Below are 16072 nucleotides of genomic sequence, written 5' to 3'. Positions count from 1 at the left end.
CCAGAACACAGGCACTAGTCCCCTCCACCAGGAAGCCTACACAACCCACAGAATCAACCTTAGCCACTGGGGCCAGACACCAAAACAAACAGGAACTACGAACCTGCAGCCTGAGAAAAGGAGACCCCAAACACAGTAAGATAAGCAAAATGAGAAGACAGAGAAACACACAGCAGATGAAGGAGCAAAGATAAAAACCCACCAGACCTAACAAATGAAGAGGAAATAGGCAGTCTACCTGAAAAAGAATTCAGAATAATGATAGTAAAGATGATCCAAAATCTTGGAAATAGAATGGAGAAATTACAAGAAATGTTTAACAAGGACCTAGAACTAAAGAGCAAACAAACAATGATGAACAACACAATAAATGCGATTAAAAATTCTCTAGAAGGGAGCAATAACAGAATAACTGAGGGAGAAGAACGGATAAGTGACCTGGAAGATAAAATAGTGGAAATAACTACTGCAGAGCAGAATAAAGAAAAAAGAATGTTACAGACTGAAAGTGAGGGGGTGGAAAAAGATATTCCATGAAAATGGAAATCAAAAGAAAGCTGGAGTAGCAATTCTCATATCACACAAAATAGACTTTGAAACAAAGACTACTGCAAGAGACAAAGAAGGACACTACAGAATAATCAAGGGATCAATCCAAGAAGAAGATGTAACGATTGTAAAAATTTATGCACCAAACATAGGAGATGAATAGCTAGTGGGAAGCAGCCGCATAGCACAGGGTGATCAGCTCGGTGCTTTGTGACCACCTAGAGGGGTGGGATAGGGAGGGTGGGAGGAAGGGAGATGCAAGATGGAAGAGATATGGAGATATATGTATATGTATAACTGATTCACTTTGTTATAAAGCAGAAACTAACACACGAGTGTAAAGCAATTATACTCCAATAAGGATGTTAAAATAAATAAATAAAAAATAAAAGATAGGGACGCTCCAGTTCGTTTTCAAAAATCAACAGGAGGAAATTAAAAAGCTTTCTAACGACAGGAAGACTTTGAATAAAGGTAAAGATGAACAAAAACAGAACAAAGGTGGGGGCAGTCTCTACGGCACATTTGGGGACCTGAAAACCCGTCACTACTTTTGCCAGTACTGCTTCTTCAATAGTGCCTTGCCCTACTGCTGCCATTAGTGTCAAAAGTGAACAGATAACCAGGCAAGAACTCTGACTATTTAAACTGAAGGCTCACAGTTGTTATAAACATCCCAGCAATTAATACCACAGAAGAGTTGCAGAAAATTGCTTATTTCATTTCTTTCAACCCCAGCTGTTGTTGAAGATTGCTTCATTTTTAATTTTTCTAGCTCATCAAAAAGAACTGGAAGTTCAATGTCACAGAATATAGTTATTCATTCATAGATGTTTGTTAGACAACTGCCAAGTGCTAGGCACTACAGCAGTCCTTTGTGGACACAGAAGTCAACAAAACAGAGAAAGCCACTGCCCTTGTGAGGCTTACATTCCAGTAGAGGTAACAGACAATAAATAACATAATATAACATAACATAATATAATAAATTACAATAATGAAATACTGGTGGTGGTCAGTGCCATAAAGAAAAATAAAGCAGGACAGGAGAGCAGGGACTGTGTATTATTTTAACCCATGAACCATATGCTCATTAAGGGTAAAGTTTGTTTACCTCCGTGCCTACAGGGCCTCAGTCCAGACAGAGATGGTATATAATAATGAAGAGAAAAGCGAATATAGATAAAGAGCAAAGGTAGTTTTAGATTTGTGCTTATTTATGTGGCAGATAACGGGTAAGAGAGAATCAGTAAAGGTTTGGGACTGGTGTGATCAATATGTATCTCCAGGAGGTTTGATTCAACCTCAGTATACAGGATGAGTGAGAGTTGGGGGATGGGGAGTGGGGGGATCCACACCAGAAGTGAGGACACCAGCTTTCTTGAGCAATGTCATTCAGCAGAGCTTTCTGCAATGATGGAAAGGCTCTATGCCCTGATGTCCAATACGGTAAAAACACCCGTAGTTCTGAAGCACTGGAAATGAAGTGACTGAGGTGCTAAATGTTTCATTTTAGTAAATGTAAATGTAAATATCCATATGTACCTAGTGGCTGCCACGTTGGACAAGGTGGTTCTAGGGTGATCCAAGCTAGATCCTGGGTGCTGATGGTGTGATTAGAATGGGGAGCCAGTAGAGAGGTTAGATTAAGTTTAAGATCTTGGGGCAAGTGACTCAACCTCTCTGAGCCTCAGTTTCCTCCGGAGAAAATGGAGCTAATTAGACTTACCTTCCATCTACGAGAACTCACCCAGAACTGTGAGAAAATAAATTTCTGTGGTTTGAGCCATGCAAAAAAAAAAAAAAGAACTCACAAACCACAAAGACTGTCAACTATCAAATGATGCCTTGTGATCAGCATCCAAGTCTACACTGCACTAGAAGTGGGATTGTACAATCTTCTTGGGGGGCAATTTGGAGATAGATAGATGATAGATTAGATAGAAAAATCTATTTATTTATTTATATATTTATTTATGATCGATCTATTTATAAATAAATAGATCTATCATCTATTTATTTACTTTATATTATCTCTTATGTATGCATTAAAAATGTTCATGGCCTTTGATACAGTAAGTTTCCTTACTTAAATATATCCTAAAGAAATAATCAGACACTCAGGCAAATATGTAGGTGGGAAGATGTTTATTAAAGTGTTATATATAGTAGCAAAGTTAGATGGAACCTAAATCTTGAACTATAGATTACCTCAAGAAGTAAAGCCTCATCCATATATTAGAATACATACACTAACAAAATGGTGATGTCAAATAATATTTAATAAGATGCCTGTGGAATATTATTGCTAATTATATAGCTCTCTGTATTGACAAAAGACTGAGAGGAAAGCAATCCAACTACTAGCGGTGGTTATCATTACGTGATGGGATTACAATTCGTTTTATTTTTTTCTTGTATCTTTTCATACTTTCCAAGCTCTCCATGATGAGCTTGCATTGTTTTCTTTTGTGATGAAGTCGTAGGGGTGGGAAAAGATTTTTAAAAGAGGAAAAGTAACATTTAAAAAAAATTTTTTTTAAGATTTTTTTAATGTGGACCATTTTTTAAAAAAGTCTTTATTGAATTTGTTACAATATTGCTTCTGTTTTATATTTTTTAGGGTTTTGGCCATGAGGCATGTGGGATCTTAGCTCCCCAACCAGGGATCGAACCCACACCCCCTGCATTGGAAGGCAAAGTCTTAACCACTGGACCGCCAGGGAAGTCACAACATTTTATTTTTAAAGAGATATTCTTTTTGAAATAAATGGCACCACCCAGAGCCCCCAAATCTTGACATCAGGACGAAGGCAACTTCCCAGAGCTAGAGACAAGAGATACGGGTCCCCAAACCTCTGTAGGTTCCACAGGTCCAGGAATTTATTGTGGCCACTGGCCTGGCATGAGGCACCTCTCTCCCTTCTCCCCCGCTGGGCCAGCAGCTGGGCTTCCAGGCAGGAGAGCTGTCTGCAGGACATGGGGAGGGCCCAAGGGAGGGTGAAAGTGACAGAGGACAAATTGCTTGGCATGTCCATCTCCACCTGTCTCCATCCGCCACCCCCTCTGACTTCCTGTGTCCCTGTGCCTCGCTATCCACACCTCTCTCTGCCTCGTGCCCCTGTCTCTGCTCTCTGCACCTTCTAACTCTGCCTCTCTCTGTGTCTGTCTTTAGCCCCCATCCCCAGGCAGCCTCTGCCTCCCCACTCTGCGCCCCCTCCTGCCTAGGGATGCTGCTGAGCTTGGCAGGGTGCTGAAGGTTCTGGGACCTGTTGCAGACCTGGGAGCTGTTACTATTACTGGGAGCTGCTTCCGTCAAAAGCACGTTCTCACATGTTATGAATCAGAAGAGGGTGTCTTGCTTCGTTCTGCCTGATCTCAACAAATTCTACATATAGTCCCCACACTGCTCCCCGCTACCCGCAATTGCAAGGACCAAGGCAGGAGGCATTCTGAAGGCTGTCCTAGAACATGTCAAGTCACTGAGGGGACAGAGCGGGGAGTCACATCTGAATTCTGAGTGGAGAGATCTGCCCTCACCCACCCTCGCCCGCCCTTGCTGAGCGTTCTCTGATGAAAACATGTCCCCGGGCCGAGAACAGCAGGCCTTGGTCTGGAAGCTGGGCCACTCTTTAAGCACTCCCCAGAAGACCTGATGCTGGGAAGGAAGCTGTCACGGCACAGGGCAAGGCTGGGCTGGGAGGAGGGGGAGGGATCTCACATCTGGGCTGGGCAGCCTCCTCTTCTGCTGATAAAAACTCAATGCCATCCACCTAGGGACCCCAAGAGCACATCTGCAGCTCCCCTGTTCCCCAACGGCCAAGTGGGGTGGTCGAGGGAGGGTGGCCCAGTGGGCAGACCCTTGTCTGGGAGAATGATCCTCAGAGGCAATGAACAGACCAGGTGAAGCAGGCCTCTTAGGTCCCAGGGGTTCTTCAAAGAACTGCTCCCCTGTGAACACAGGGCCATATTCTGTTTTACCAGATTTTATTTTGCTTTTCCTTTGCTGCCCTTCCCCTCACCCCTCACCTTCCCTCCTGCCCATGAACTTGCAGTGACTCTGGACAAGCTCCCCTCTCTTGGTCCTTTAGTGTCCCCACCTGCAGGGTGACGGAATTGGAGCCTCATGGTCCTGGCCCCATAGTGAGGGCATGTCCCTGCCCCAGCCCCCAGGCCCTGCATTGTAAAAACTGGGCTTCTGCACTTTGTTGGGGGAAATCTGCTGCTAGAGTGTTAGAACTAGACGGTTCTTCAGTCTCCACAGCTTCACCTTGCCCTTCTTCTGAAGAGCCTCCTCTGTGTCTCACCACAGTGCGTCTCGGGGGCAAAGGACCCCACTCTCTAGAAAGAGTTGTCATCTGTTTTAACCTTTGTTACTCCAACTGTGAAATGAAAGCAGCCTGGGCTAGAGGATCAAAGCAGGACTGAAGGTGGAGGGTTTGCCCCAGGGCAGAAAGCCACTGACTGTCAGCCGAGTTGAATTAGAAAGTGCTGGGTGACTGACTTCTGGGTTTCCTTTCAAACAACCAAGTTGGTTCTATGGGCCTGCGCACTGGTGGCAGCAGGGGCGCACGCTAACTCAGGGAATCCTTTGGGAGGCTGTGCAGTGAAATGAAATTGGTCAAATCAGTTTTCGAGTTATTAAGTGGGTACTTTAAACATTTACCTCTCTGAGAACGGAGCACAATAGCAGACACAGAGAAGCTATTTGTTGGATGAATTGAATGAATGAAACAATCACTGAATCAGTGAATCCACAAGCAGTACTAGGCATGGTGCTGTCATATCAAATCATCCAGGATTTGGGACAAATTTTGAGCTGGAAGAAGATCTAGAAGTGGTCCAAGGCAGTTTCCCTTTCACAGACCAGCAAACTGTGGCTATGTGAAGTGGAACCTCTGGCCTGGGGTCACACGCCTAGCGATATCAGCACCAAAATACGTAGCCACTGTCCTTTCTCTTACCTGCTATCTTCAAAAGAGAGCATGTTAACAAGATTCATTGCGTTGAGTTTTTCCAAATTTGCCTTGGAATTTCCAGGACAGACACCTAGGAGAAGGCGACAGTCCTATGCCCCAGGGAGTTGGTAGCATCCTGGCACTGGATAGAAAGTTTTTAAGTTGGTCATCTGGGGTCACAAAACCCATCCATGAGGGCTTTGGAACCAGACCCCTGGGGTGAGTCCTGGCATCACCCATTTAGAAACTGTGTGACCTTGGACAGGTTGTGGACTGTCTCTGAGTCTTCAATTTCTTAACTAAAAAATGGAGAAAAATATTTCACTGAGCTGTTGCAAAGATTCACTGATATAATTTGTAAGACACCCAGAACAGTTCCTGAGTGAGAGGAAGTCCTCAGTTACCGTTGACTGCCATATATTTACGTGGAGCTCTGAACACCAGTACGCTCAGAATCACCTGGAGAGCATTTCAAAGCAGAGCTCCCTGGGTCTCTGCAAGGGAACAATGGGGTCAAGCATCTGGATTTTTAACCAACACCTGTGTCTAGGTGTCTAGACACCTCATGTTTCACACGAGTCTGATGTAGGCAGCTCTCTGTGCCCACATCTGAAAAAATCAGGTCCACACCTACACTTTGTACTGTGATATGAGTTGCCTTCCCTGCAAATGGAAGGCCAGGAAGGCAGGAATCAGGTACACAGCTACATGGTTTTCACAGCACGTACATTATATGGTCATCAGTCAGTTGAAAGGTAACATTTTGTCCCAAGGACTGCCACTAATTTCAGGGGCCAGAGCCTCTGGAACCCAGGTTTTCAGCTAAGTGTGTAACATCCTGAGCTGTTTCTGCATCTTCTTCCAACTGGCTCTTGATGACATTGTCTGTTTCAGTCAACGTGCAATGACTGTTCTCTAGAAGAGATGCCACATAATTCATCTTACAAGTTCAGTCCTAGAAAGATGTCATTCCTCCTGACAGATGCATATGCTTCCTTTTATCCTGCTGTGGCGGATTATTTTTCCAAAGATGGTCACAAAAATATCTCCCACTCCACATGCTCTTCGGCAATGTGACCTGCTCCTCCAGCTCAGTCAGGACACGGAGTCCACTCCTTGAATCTGGGCAGGTTCTCTGGCTGCTCTGACTAAGAGAATCTGGTAGAAGTGATGTCATGCCAGTTCTGCGCATGGCCCTTAACTGGTCTTGCAGCTTCTTCCTCCTATCTCTGAGAAACCAGTTGCCACGTTAAAAGTGTAACTACTCTGAGACCTTCATGAGGTGAGAAGCCCAAACCCCGTGGAGAGGCCCTGCAGGATGAGATGCATGGAGAGAGAAGCCAAGGAGCAATGATGCCGCAACACGGGACTAAAGAAGCCATTCTTGGAAGTCAATCCTACAGTTCCAGCCACCCCACCTGCTGCTGTGCCTCTCAGAGATGAACTGCCCAGCGAGATGCTCCCCCAATTCCTAACCCATAAAATTTTGAGCAAAGTAAAATGATTATTTTAGGCCACTAAGTTTTGAGGCAGTTTGTTATGCAACAATGGATACCCAAAACATATGCTATGAGAAAAGGTAACCATCATGTTTTCCTTTTTTCCTTGGCTGCCAGGAAACTCAGAGTTAGATTTCTGACTCAACTGTATCAACCACCCTTAACTTATCCCTACCTCTTGCTTTATGTATATAACATTTGATATTTTAACCCTATGTTAATTAGATTAGATTTGTATCTTTTATTATAAAACTCTCCCACATTCTTTTGATAAAGAAATGGGAGGATGTTGGGAATTTTATTGCTTCCTCCACCCTTTCTATATATTTTAAACCTCCCATGTGTCAAAGTTCTATTTAATTTCCAGAGCTGGCCCTGGGTACGGAACTAGTGCTGTTGCCCAGTGGGTCATATTTTCACCTCTGTGACTCCCTGTCTTGCCCCCATCCTTCTCTGGCTCTGGTTTATGAGTACCTCTCACTCTCAACATTCAATCAACCAATTTTCAATCTTCATCTTTACAAGTGGTCTCTCAAGAACCAAAGAGCTTGAAATATCTAAAGAAATGGATTTCTTTTGAGGAAGTTCAAGTTGAATAGTCAAAGAGATATTTTTGGTCAAGGTCATGGTTATAGAATAAATAATACCTGAGGACAGTGTCATATGCAAACAAGTCTCTGTGTGTCCTTGGGCAAATCCCTGAAGCAGAACTGATGATGGCTTTCAAGTACTGAGCAGTTAACACAGCCAGATCCTCTATAGGTCCACAATCCTTTGCATGAAATCTTTAGAGCTATATGCATTTTGGAAATCAAACCATTATAGATTTTAGAAAGGTTATAGATTTTAAAACCTATAACCATTATAGATTTTAGGGTACACACAGCATGTAGCTTACATTACCTAACACTCACAGTGGATACTGAGGTATTACCCTGTGATCAAACGCATCAATATCTCTACAGCAAAATACATGAAAAGTCACAATATCAACTCCAAATAGTTTTACTTAAGTTCAGGTCAGATTTTTGTTGCCAAGTGAGTTCAAGTAAGATCAGATTTTACTGCCAAATGAGTTATGAAAAATGCTTTCCGTTCTCAGAACTTTCTAAGTTTGGCATTGTGGATGGAGTTTGTGGTTTCATACTAAGTACTTGCTTGTACTGATCTCACTATCTCATAAAACTGCCAAATGATTAATATCAGTATTATCCCCACTGTAGAGATGAGAAAATGGAGACTCAGAGACATTAAGTCATTTGGTAGAGGTCCAAGAGCTCATAAATGGCAAGGCTGGGTTTAAGCTCAGATGTGTCTGATTTTTAAACCTAGATTCTTAATTATTATCCTATCCTGTCTCCTTTGCTCTGTGCCCCTGGTCACATGAGAAGAAACCTTCCGATAGAGGTCTCTGGGAAGCTAATTTGTTAGGTTGAGGGATTACTAGGGAAGAAGAAGGAAACAGGGAGAGAGAAATTTCCTTTTACAAAGTAAATAGAATATAACCTTTCCTCTCCAACCCCAGTCCTCAATGGAAAAGCTAAGCAACCTGGATCAACATACAAAAGAGGAGAGTCTTCCAGAAATGCTCCAATTATTTTCCCAAACTTCTTTTGGCTTGTGGACATTGGACTTTTATCCCACTGCTGCCACCACATGTATAGGTATTTTAAAATGGGCTTTGCTTTATAGAAAAATGAAAGTCCCAAATCTTTATTAAAACATAATGCTTAGAAAGAGCCCTGGGGGACTTCCCTGGTGGCGCAGTGGTTAAGAATCCGCCTGCCAGTGCAGGGGACACGGATTTGATCCTTGGTCCGGGAAGATACCTCATGCCATGGAGCAACTAAGCCCGTGCACCACAACTACTGAGCCTGCGCTCTAGAGCCCATGAGCCACAACTACTGAGCCCACGTGCCACAACTACTGAAGCCTGCATGCCTAGAGCCCGTGCTCCGCAACAAGAGAAGCCACCACAATGAGAAGCCCACGTGCCACAACAAAGAGTAGCCCCCGCTCGCCACAACTAGAGAAAGCCCACGCGCAGCAACAAACACCCAACGCAGCCAAAAATGAAATAAAAATTTTTAAAAATACATTAAAAAAAAAAAGAGCCCTGCACTTAAGGCCCATAAAGATGTGGCTTCCAATAGCAGTAATGTCATTCACTGGCTCTAAGATTTGAGAATGTTTTCTCCTATCTAAAGGGCCTGCCTAGAGAAATCCCTTCTTTGCCTCTACCTCTTGGTCCACATGAAAGGTTGGGCCTGGGACAAGCCCTCTAGGCCTTCAGACAGCCTGCAGGAGAGAGGGGATGTGTGTGCTCTGGGCTGAGGGAGCGGAGCCTCACACTTCCCCATGGTCATGCATTCAAAGTAATCCTCTTACGGAAGGACCCTCTCTGGACCTCTCACCCTCAGTCCCACAGTCACAAAACAAGTCTTACCTCCCCGTCCAGTGTCAGGACAGACCTCTTTAGAGGAAACTGAGCTGTGGACACCTTTGTGCTTCAGCCTGTCAAGCAATCCATCCTAATGAGTTTTCACTGTCCAGACTTTATGCCAAAACAGAAAAATCTCCCTTTGTCCTTTCATTCACTTGAAACAAAAAACAAAATTGACTGTTCATCAGGCACCAGACACTGTGTTAAGCATGGGGAATTCATTTCTTCATTCATTTAAAGGACATTTATTGAGCATCTTCTATGTGCCAGGCAATGTACACGGCACTCTGAATACAGTTGTCAATGACAGAGAAAACAATCCCTGTCCTCACGGAGCTTAGATCTTAAGTAAGTCAGGCATGGTCTCTGACAACCCAGAGCTCACTGGTTTGTAGAGAAACTCTCAAAATACAGTGTGATGTCTAGTACAATTGATGTAGCACAGGACTCTACAGAAATGTAGACATCCAGCCTGGACATGGGGGACATGATATAGACACAATATCTTTCTGGGGGAAACGACAGAGACACTAAATCTGAAGACTGAATAAGGACTATGGTCAAGAGCAGAGAAGAGTGTTTTAGGCAGAAGCAATGTGTGCAAATAGAAGAAATATCATGGCTCACACAGGGAACAGAGTGTAGCCCTCTGAGGTCAGGGCAGAGGGTTTGAGGTAGAAATTAGTGGACTTGTGGCTAGAGAATAAGGAGGAGTACATCCCGCATGGCCTTTTCTGACAGCAGTGGAGAACTTGGAGCAGGTTACATGTAGAGGTAGGAGAGAAAGAAACGGGTTTTTTGTTATGACTGTTACAAAGCTTCACTAATGACACATTTGGAGAATGACCTCACCCTCATGTGGAATGGGCAAGGGGGAACCTCTGATGCCCGCCTGGACCCCTGATGCCCATTCAGGCAGGGGATCCTCTGCCTGAATTTGAGACCCTGAAACAAAGCTGTAGCCTGCAAAGGTGGTGGCTGTGACTGAAGCTGTGGCGTGTGCATTCCTCTAATCATTAAGATGAGTTTCCGAGCTGCTGGGTAGCTAACTCTAGTTGATGTCAGGGTAATTAACCAAGCTGCCTGAACTTTATTCACAGCCTGACAAGGTACACTCCTGGGACTTGTCACTGTGGTTAGTCGGGGGGCGGGGGACTTGACATAGGCTGATTAGGGAGTGTTTTACACAGCAAGAAGCTCTCTGATCTTCAGCTGAGTGGGGCTCCCCCCTCCTACCTCATATCAGAGATGCCTGCGAGGCTAGAGCATAAAGATCATCCAGTCCAACCCTCTCATTTTCAGATGAGAGAACAGCCATTCTGAGCATGGCTGTGGTTTTCTCAAGGCTGCGTGGCGAGTTTGTCCTGGAGATGAGATTACCACCAGATCCTCATGTTTCTGCTCACAGCCTTTTCTCCGTCGTGTCCTTGCTTTATTTATTTTTTTTTTTAAGGCTATTTCTTAAATCACTGCTTCTCAAACCTAATGTACATAGGAATTGCTGGGGAACTTGTGAAAATGCAAATTCTGATTCAGGAGGTCTGGTTGTGGCTGAGGCTCTACACCTCCAACGACCCCCAGATACTGATGCTGCTGGTCCAAGGACCATATTATGAGCATCAAGCTGCCCAAAGACCCTTTCCCAGAGACCACCTGCATTTTCAGTGAAACTGGCATGAGTTACCTGTGCTTATGGCTCACTAGCTCCAATAGGCCCTGAACCCCAAGACCCCTGAAATCAGACTACCTCTGGTTAAAGGGTTCTCATAGGTCCTACAGTCCAGCTCCTGTGCACACCTGAGTCCCCTTGTTCTGGTCAGGGCTTTTCTATGTTTCAACAAATCAACTCAGTTCATCCCACTAAAGCAGGGTTTAAGGGACTGCAGGGAAGCCAGGGCACGAAAGGCATCTCTGCTCGCCTGCCCTACTCCCAGCTTTCTAAAGACTTACGTACTCATCAGTTTATTCATCCCAACAAAAGCAAACAAACAAACAAAATCTGCCACCCAAGTTCTCAAGGCTGTGTGACCTTCAAAACCCAGTGCCCGTCATAGCTGGAAACTTTCCTCTCTACTCCTTGTTTCCTTTCTGAACGAGAGAATCTGATGGGCACAGCTCATCTGTTTGAGTCTCTTTTCTTCTCTGGGCCTCAGAAACACCTGCAACAAAGTGACAGGACTTGACTAGGTGGTCTTCCAGGTACTCCCAGGTGTTGATTCTCCGTGACTCTAAGGTTTTTTGCAACCAGGTACTTTAGGAAAACACCTTTATCCTGCTCGCTGGGGAGGACATTCACTCAAAGGAACTGTACTGGGTACTGTTCTCTCCAACTGGTGAAGTAATGACAACAGGTACCCAAGAAAATGGGACGTTTTCATATTTCATTTACATGCCAGGATACCATTCCCAAGTGGTGACCATCCCAGCAAGAATATGAGGAGATACAATTCTCAAGGCTCAATTCTCAGAGAGGGGGTCAAAGGGCTTGGGCATTACCTCGGTGGGTAAGTCCTGTCCTTTCTAGGCCACTGAGACCATTCTCATCCAAGTTGCATTTTCACAGCTGAGAAAATTAAAGTTCTTCTTAGAGCTGGTCTTCAATGGCTCCATCATAATTCTTATTTTACTTTTAAATTCTAAGTCCTTTCTTAATTGAAAGAAGTTTGAAGAGAAGGCAGATATTGCTACTCTCACCACCTCTATGCCCATCTTTGGCTCAGGCCCTATTGGGTTCCCGCAGGCCACAGTTGCCGGGGGATGTTTGAATATGTTACACAGGAAGTGTCATGGCACTCCCCAATGGGGGATTCTTTTTCAGGTTGCACTTAAGAAGAAAGGTTTCTTTGTGTCAATACCACAGAGGGTTTAAACCTCCTTTCTTCAGCCCTCTGCCTTCATATTTCCACTGCAGCCCCTCATCCCCAGCACAAAGGAGAGTGACTGTCCTACAGAAAGAACACAGTTACTAGAAAAAAATGACAAAGAACTTTCAGCAGCCAAGGTCACCCAGCCATGACCAAGGCTTTCAACACTTCAGTTTTTGAAGTCAGAAGAGACACTCCAGCTCAGACTGTGTTATACGGAACCAGGACACTGTGAGACACCTGAGGAGGATATAGACAGAGCTAGGATGATGCCTTTAGATAGCTACATTATGGCTTCTTAAACTTCCGATTATTCAGAGTTGAAAATTTGATGAAAGATAGGGACTTGTTCCTAGATAAAAGCCCATGCATAAACATGGGTAAGGTGTTCCCTGCAATTTCAGAAGCTTTATACCCACCCTAAGCCAACTCGAGAATCTACCCGTGGACCACCATACTTCAGGATGGCCACTTTTTTATCTACAGCCAGCCGTGTTAGACTTGACTTTTAGATGCAGATGCTAGAGCCCAGTCAGCAGCTGTCCCCCAGGATTATCTCGGGCTGAGCACATGTGACACTCCATTTGGATATCCTTGGTCTTCACCATTCAACCAAGCATTGACTAACAGGAGAATGTATGACTGACTGGTGTTAAGAGAGCCAGGCCAAGCAGGGGCTGCTTCACACAAACTGACTTCGCTTTTCAACAAATATCGCCCAGTGGCTGAAACCTGCTTCGGCCAGACGTGTGTGTGAGCATCAGCGTACAGGAAGGAACGGCACTCAGCAGGATCACAAGGAGTGTGAAGGAGGCCAGAGGTAGGTGGGCTGTGGCTTGGCCTGCGACATGGTGACAAAGAGCCTGGAACTTTGATTTGTGTCTCTTTTCTCAGTCCGCATGAGCAGTGGACTGAGAATCTGGAGACTGGTTGCAAGCCTCATGTGTGACACTCTCTGATGCCCAGAGGTAAGTCTCCTGACGCTGCAGCATCTCGATTTTCCTGTCCATGAAACAGGGAGCAACTGGGTTACCCAGTCTCCACCCCTAGCCTGAGCATGTCCTAATTCTATGTGGAGAAGGACAGTACAAGACAAGATAAGAGGTCCCACTCCAGCAGTTTCCTCCTCCGGAGTCTGGTCTGGGACCCCTGATACCCAATACCAATGGTCCCTCTCACCCCCCCCCGCCCACCGCCAGGCATGAAAGTTGAAGCTTTGTGGCAGGTAACACAACTTGCCTTGTGTTCTGCACTTGAGTGCTCTTGAGTTTCTGCTCCCCAGAAAGATCAGTTTCTTGCCAATGTCATCACTTTTAGCCAGCAGGGACCTATCAGTGGCTCCATCAGGCGCTGGAGGCCCCAACCCCCCTTGGCTTTAAGTCTGAGCCCTGGGAACACAGGGGAAACTTAATTCTCGAACACCTTCCACTCAAAGAGCCACTGTTCTGCAAAACCAGTGCTGGCCCCTGCATTTCAACAGCTTTCGGGTGGGTTTCCCACCCCAGACGTCGATAGGGCCCAAAACGCCTGTGAATGTGTTGACCTGACTTCAACCGCAGGCTCGGTTTCAAAGCGTTGGCTGAAATCTTAGCCCGCCCTCATTCCGTGTGAGGCTTGCTCCTGGAAGCCTCAGGCTGGATCTCAGTTACTGGGAAGGCTTTCCCTGAATGTGGGTTTTCACCCAGTGGCTCCTGATGAGCCATTTCTCGTGGCAGGATGCCCACATCGTAGGGGAAGCAGCCTCGGTTCTGGGAATTTCTCGCCTCATCCCTCCTTCTTTCTGTGCCACAGGTTGATAGGAAAGGGCACCAGATGTGCCATCAGAGGAACTGGGGTGCGGCCCTGCCTACCCTTCCTACTTGCCATGCAACCTTGGACAAGTCATTTCTCCTCTGTGGGTCTCGGTTTCCCCTCTGGCCTAAGAGTATCTGGTCTGCCTTCCTCATGGGGAGGAATAAAAGTGCTTTGTAAACAGGAAGCACTACAGAGTGCTATCAGGGAACCCACTCGACTATTTTGGACTTTCTGCTATTTCCCTTCCTGCGCCTGAGAAATTAGCCGGCACATTGTGAAAAACCAGCCCTGACTTTGTAATCACAAATGTGCACACGTCCCACTGAGCATCATTTTCAAAAGGCATATTAAGCAGCACAGACTGCAGGGGGGACCCATGTAAACAGGCCTCCTCAGATCCTGGCAGAAAGGGCCCGGAGAACGCGTTGGTCCCCAGGAGCGGCTGGCTGTTCCTGCAACCCCAGCCCCGCCTTGCAGCCCTAGCAGCTGTATGTTTATCCCCCGCGAGCAGGGTTCTGGTCCACGGAGAGGGGGTGGGACCCTGGTACTCTGCAGGATCCATGCTACTCCAAGCCCACACCGTGCCTTCCAGATTCAAATCCCCCAGACTAGAAGCTTTCCAGGAGCTCACCCTCAGAAAACTCTCCCAAAGCCCCAGTGGCACCCCTCTGCAGGACTGGTCATTTACCACTTTGTACCGTAAGTTTGCATGTCCAAGTGTCACTTCTTATACTAGACTGGGAGCTTTCGGGAGCAGGCTGTGTTTTCTTCCTGTTTTCTCCCTCATGGAGCCCAGCATACAGTTGGCATTTGGTACGTTTTGAATCGAGGAAGAAAGAGAGGCGGGGCAGAATTAAGGCTGCATTAAGTCTCTCATTTATGTTATCTCAGGTGACTGTCATGCCAGCCCATGGGGAATGTTGCCTCTGCTTGGCCAGTTAGGACACTGATGCCCCATGAGTTATTGTCACTGGCTGAAGACCACAGGGCTTGTTGTGATGTGGGGATTTGATGCCACATCTACTCAAAGTCCTTGCTGTTCCTTGCACTCTCTCGTCAAGCTGTCCAGACGCAGGAACGTAGGCTGTGAAGTGTGGGCAGCAAAGAGCCTTAACGAATGAAGCCAAGTGTCAACTAAACCCAGGAGTCCTGCCCTGACACAAGGGCAGGGTCTTCTCAGATATCAAGGCACCATGGCTATGCTGGCTGGACCACCTCTGCTTTTTAGCAAGGATTTCGGGAGCTATCGTCATGTGCTCCCAGAGCCCTAGGGACCACAGGGATGCAGGACATGAGGGCACACTGCGCTTGCCTGAGCTGCTGAGGGCCATGCTGGGCAGGCCTCTCCTCCCTCCCATGGTGACATTCCACATGACTTGTTTCACAAGCCAGCTCTCCTGAATGGCTGAGGGGGTGAGAGGGTCTCATCAAAGGTGGGGACACTGCCTAGGATATCCAGGAAGCCGCCGAGAGTCAAGACACAGCACCACCACCTTGCTCCCACGGGAGGACGGAAAGGAGAATGTATTTCACCTTGGGGGTGGTTAATGGAAGGCTTCCCAGATGATGGGAGGGTGAAGATTAATTCTGAAGCGGGCATGGATGTTATTCAGGACGGGAAGGGCATTCAAGGCAGAGATGAGGTGAAAGACGGCATCGATCATTCACCGATGGCAAACAGTTGGATCTGACTGCGGTAGAAATTGAAGGGAGCAGGGCTGGAGGAGAGGGGAGGGGCAGTGGGTAGCGGAGGCAGGGGAGCAGGCAGAGGCCGACTGTGATGGTCCTTGTGAGCCATGCTGAGGAGCTGGATCCCCCAGGCAGGGAGGTGTCAGGAGAGTTTTGAACAAGGAGTGGTGTGCTCAGTGGCAGGTTCTAGAAAGACCACTCTGGGAGTTGATGGGAGATGCTGGTCCCTGGGAGCCAGTCTTGGTTCTGTGGACAAAGGGTGTCCCTCTAATGAAG

This window comes from Neophocaena asiaeorientalis, unplaced genomic scaffold (assembly GCF_003031525.2).
Source record: "Neophocaena asiaeorientalis asiaeorientalis breed wild unplaced genomic scaffold, Neophocaena_asiaeorientalis_V1.1 scaffold517, whole genome shotgun sequence".
NCBI classification, from domain to species: Eukaryota; Metazoa; Chordata; class Mammalia; order Artiodactyla; family Phocoenidae; genus Neophocaena; species Neophocaena asiaeorientalis.
The sequence above is the reverse complement of the archived record's forward strand: the minus strand, read 5'-3'. Positions refer to the sequence as shown.